Source organism: Phlebotomus papatasi, chromosome 2, assembly GCF_024763615.1.
Source record: "Phlebotomus papatasi isolate M1 chromosome 2, Ppap_2.1, whole genome shotgun sequence".
In the NCBI taxonomy this organism is placed as follows: Eukaryota; Metazoa; Arthropoda; class Insecta; order Diptera; family Psychodidae; genus Phlebotomus; species Phlebotomus papatasi.
In genome coordinates, this window is record NC_077223.1 from 110,907,616 (window position 1) to 110,912,682 (window position 5,067).

Genomic DNA, 5,067 nt, shown 5'->3' on the forward strand with positions numbered 1-5,067 from the left:
TACCATTGTCCAACTTGTAGCCCCCCAACTGTCCAACTTTTACCCTAAAATATTTTTTTTTAATTGGCTAAAAAGGTAATAAAAATTAAAAAAAAAAAATAAAAATAAAGCGCAGTCTTTGATGCTTAGAGTCAAGCATTTTGACAGTACCTGTCATCTGTCGTTGTCTAAAACAATTTAAAGATTTAAAAAGAAATTTATTAACCTCTGTCTTAATTTTTCAGCTATAAATGAATTAAGAATTTGTAATAAAATAATTCTTTTTGATTGCCCAAAATGCTAACATGATTCTAAAAATTAACATTCCCCGATGCCCATACGGAGACAGTTTGACAGCACCTGTCATCCGTCGTTGTCAAAAACAATTTAAGTCTCTAAATTCAATTAATTTAAGGATCCTAGGAAATTCTTGGTGCATAAAACGGTAAATTTTTCCAAAAAATCTTGATTGTTGAACAATTAGAGCAGTTAAGTCGGTTAAGCAAGTTAAGCCATATGACTAAGTCTTAGGTCTGAAGCCCGTATTATAGTAAGGTGCAGTAGACCTCGAAATTCATAAAAATTCGATTGTGAGTTGAATTTCAAGGGAAAAAATCGCATCAAGCCAAATTGTCTTGATGGTAGCAATGGGTAAAATTGTCTCAATGTGATTTTCCATTGTCGCCTGTAAAGCCTCAGCTTCCATAAGATAATCTAGGCTTATCAGTGCTTAAAATAGAACAATCGACCTAGATTTAATTAAAAATAAATAATAATAACAGGGATTTTTGGATTTCAATTATATAAAGCAACTCGGGAAATTAAATCATTCCAAGTCGATCTTCTATATTAGAGTCGACTGTATAGCATTACATGTTTTTAGCTGAAAATTTTATTGATTCAGAATGAGCCAAATGTTGTCTGAAAAATTTAATGATGCCAATTATACTGAGACATTATTATACGTTTTATTTCCAGGAAGTAAATTTAAGACGTAATTAGACCTCATTCGTGTGATTCTGTCCATGGAAACACAAATATAGAATTCATAATGTTGGATTTAGATGAAGGGAAAATATTCTCAAAAGAAAATTCTAATAGAAGATTGTGAAGACGGTGAATGTTGGGGTGGTTACAGAAAGGGCGATAATGAGCAGAAGCGAAAAAGTAACGAAGGGGTGTATAAAGATGGATATATGCAAGAGCAAGATATTAGATTTACATCGCCCTTCTTTTCTCAGGCATCTTTTTCTTTTCCTCCCAAACAGCATAATGCTGCGAATGCGCAACCCCGCGAATCAAATGAAAAGGGGCAAATCTCCTGAGCGTGCTAATGAGAAAGTTTTGTGTGGAACATTTAGGGAAGACATTTTTAAAAAAGCGCGTCTTTCATGGCGACATTTTTATGTTGGCGAAATTAATTTTTAAAAAAAAAATCTGTTTTTCACAGACTAAAAAAAATAGCAATTAAAAATTTTTAAGTTGCAAAAAGGGAAGACTTGGGAGAAGTTGAAGAAAAAATAAAAAAACAACATCTTTTGAGGTTTTTTCTCTCGGACATTTGTCCGGATCTTATATTCATTTATTGATTTTCTCTCATTTTATAATTTTTTTTGTTCAATTTTTCTTCAAGTTCATTGATCTCATAATTATGCTTTTATTACCTTCAGAGCCGACAGCACAAAATGTATACCTAAAAGCATAATCTCTAGTACATTAACATTTTTCAAATTATCATTAATTACAGTGTCTTCTCGTACGAAAAAAAATATATAATTATTTTCTCAACAAAAGGAAATAATGCACGACTATGCGATTAAATAATTATCACCAATTTCGAAAATTTTCCACGCTCCTCTTCACATCTCCTTTGTGTGTCTCTTCTCAAAATACAACGCACACCAAACAATAACCAGATACCATTTAGTGGGATATATTTAAAGAATAAACTCACTCTTGAAAATGCGAGGGCAAATTAGAAGTTTCCGGACTTGATGAAAAAAATATTCCTATCCCAATCATCGTGCCTATCTCTTTTTAGTTTCTTTTTTTCTTTGTCATTCACTGTACAAAAATCAAAAAATTCAATAAATTTCTTTTATCATGTTCTTTTTTCAACAGAAAACATATTTTATCAAAAATAATAAACAAAAAATATATATCGTCAGACTCGAATTTTCATTGTCTTCTTATTTTCTTTTGCATTTTCTTCATTTTTTCTTTTTTTTTCACTACATGTTATCATGAAATTCAACGACTCAAATTTTTTTTCACACATATGTATTTTTCTGTTTACATCTAATTTACTTGTTTTTTTTTCCTTTATTCAATGGATTTTCTGCTCATCTAATTTCACAAATATTTATTTAGTTACTTTTCTGATTTCTTATGTTTTTTTTTATTCATCTTTCTTCAAAATTCACTTTTAATAAGTTTATATATTGTTTTCAAACATTTTAAAATTTTACTTCACAATACTATTTTTATTTTTTTTTACTAGGAACTTTAAGTATTTTTAAATGACATTTTTCATCTTATAGTTTCATTTGGATTTCTTGTTATTTTTTTAATTTTTTTTATCTTAATTTTACTTAGCTTTTTTCATTTTTTTAAGGATTTTTTATAGACTCTTATGTAAATTTTAGCTCAATTCAGTAATTTTTCATAGATCCTGTTTAGACCTATGTCAATTTGCAAATCAAGCAATTTTTTTTCTTTTTTCTGCTTTTTTTTAGGATTTTCTTCATTTTTTTTCTTTTTGATGTTCAATCCATTTATTTGGATTTAAATATTCATGTGTTTCATTTCTTTCTGTTTTTTTTTTGCATTAAAAAGTGCATCATGTGTTATCGTTTAGGTTCCATTGCTCGTAGGAAAACCTAATTTAATAAAAGTGATTTCTAACCGTCGTGTATTAACCATCTCATTCATGAAATTGATCTCAGTTGCACACAATTTTTATACTCAAATCATGAAATCGATTGTTAAATACTTTGAATCAATGTTAAATCTATTTTATTCATGTGTATCTTTTTTTGTTTGTTTATAGCATGTTTTAAGATTTTCTTGCTTAGTCGTGTTGCATTTTTTTTTAATATTGCGAGTACCATATTCTCCATTTCATTTTTTTTTGGGTAAATTTTTTTTTCACCATTGTGTTCGTTAAGTGGATATCTTGGCATGCAAATCGTGTCGGTATCAACAGTCATCGCTACCCACCTACGTCCGCCAAATAGTGGTATTAGGTCGCAAATCAGGCCGTCCCTTACCTTCATTGCGCCCAATTGGAATTCCTAGGTGGTGTTGCCTAATCACCATCCTAGGCCAGTTTCTTTTTTTTTTGTATAAAGCTCATTTGGCTTTAATTTTTCTTCTTTTCAATATTTACCATTTTGTTTTTCTCACCCTTGTAAATCAATCAGTAGCATATATGAATCATTTTTTTCTTTTTCTCAACAAGTTCCTCGTTTCTTTATAAATTTATCCATTGTGTTCATTTGATCATTTGCTGCTGCTATTCAAGTTTCTTTTTTAATATCTCAGCGCATTTTTTTTTTTTTTTGGAAATTTCAACACTATATAAATGATTTTGCATACCTTCGTCGTCATGTAGTACCTTTATAATATTTTTTTATCATGTTTCTTCATTTCAGCATAGTATTTTGCGAATATCAAGTTATAAATTCATTATTCATCAGTAAATATCATTGATCTTACGTATAGTTCATTAAACATTTTGTATAATTCTGAATTATTCGCTCAAATTAATATTTCTACTTTATGCTTTTTTCTCTTGCTCATTATCTCAAATAGCATAGTTTTAATAATTCCCCCAGATAGTCTCATCTCAATAGGGCGGTATCAAATATTTCCTCAAATATACGAAGTATTTTCTACAATAATTTCCAAAAATATATACAATCTAAGTTGCGAGGATTAATTATTGAGAAAGATAATAGCTCAAATTGTACCTCTTCAAATGCAGATGGGGTTGCAAAAAGAGCCACATCTTCTCACTTCGTTCACACTCCAAAAAAAAATCCACCTCTCTGGCCAACGGGAGTTTCTGTTCCTGACGTCATGGGCGTCTTTCAAAATGGCCGTTCAATTGCGCAGTTCTTTGTCTCCGAAGAGTTTTCTCTCTCTTTTGGTGCGATGTCCAGCCAAAAGAAAAAATTAATTTAACTATCTCTATCGTTTTCTTCCTTATCTTATCAATTTTGCCAAATTTTCCGTGCAATGGACTCAGCACAAAGAAAAATATACCAACTCCAAGAGACGTTCAATTTTCATTTTAAGAGAGGGGTAGTGAAAATTGTAGGAGGTGAAGGAGAGAAAGAGACAGAAAAGTCATGAATAAAAACCTACCTTGATCAGTTTTTCTCGAACACTCTGCATTATAACAGCAGAAAAACTCCAATCAGAGCAAATTTTCACAATTAAAGATGGTCTAAGAAAGGTATACGCGTTTTTTTTTTCACCAGACTGCTGACGTGGCCGTTGGCCGGAGAGGGTGCCCCCGCCCCCCAGTTGGGGGCCCTCTGCGATGTTAGTGCACTACGTTGCCACACACACCTATCCAAGACGCCACAGAAACTGAAGCCAAGCGCTCCCGACCACCTGTACATATACCCATATCCCCACCATAACTTATCGACATTGTGGTCATTTTCATGTGGTTCGTGCAATCGGCCAAAATTACCCCACTCTATATAGCACATTGGATGATTCAAATTTTCTCTGAGAAAATTTCCAATGTGTATGACAATGTGAGGGTGTCGGTTTCATTCAAAAAAATGCCGATGGATTTATTATGATGTCATCGGGGAATTTCTTCTTGTTGTGAAATTGCATTAGATACAATAATAATAATTAAAAATAAATTGAGTAAAAATATTGTACACGTATTTTCTCTCTATTTACATCATGTTATGCAATAATAAAAAGGTGATAATTATTACCTGATATTATTATCCGGTGAAGAAGGATCAAATCCTAATCAGACTGTAAATGCATCTCTTATCTCTATTATCACTTATTATCTAAATTGACCACAGGAGGTAAAAAATATATTATATATTTTTTAAT

The 5,067-nt window shown here is 31.1% G+C and overlaps 1 long non-coding RNA gene across 1 annotated transcript; it reads right to left on the reverse strand.

The window, feature by feature from the left end:
• Positions 1 to 1,515: 1,515 nt before the first annotated feature.
• LOC129800845 (uncharacterized) lies at positions 1,516 to 4,807 on the reverse strand. The gene is made up of 2 exons (XR_008751654.1): positions 4,348 to 4,807; positions 1,516 to 4,123 (listed from the first exon to the last, which is right to left on the reverse strand). It is a non-coding gene; the product is annotated as an uncharacterized LOC129800845 (long non-coding RNA).
• Between the last annotated feature and the right edge of the window lie 260 nt (positions 4,808 to 5,067).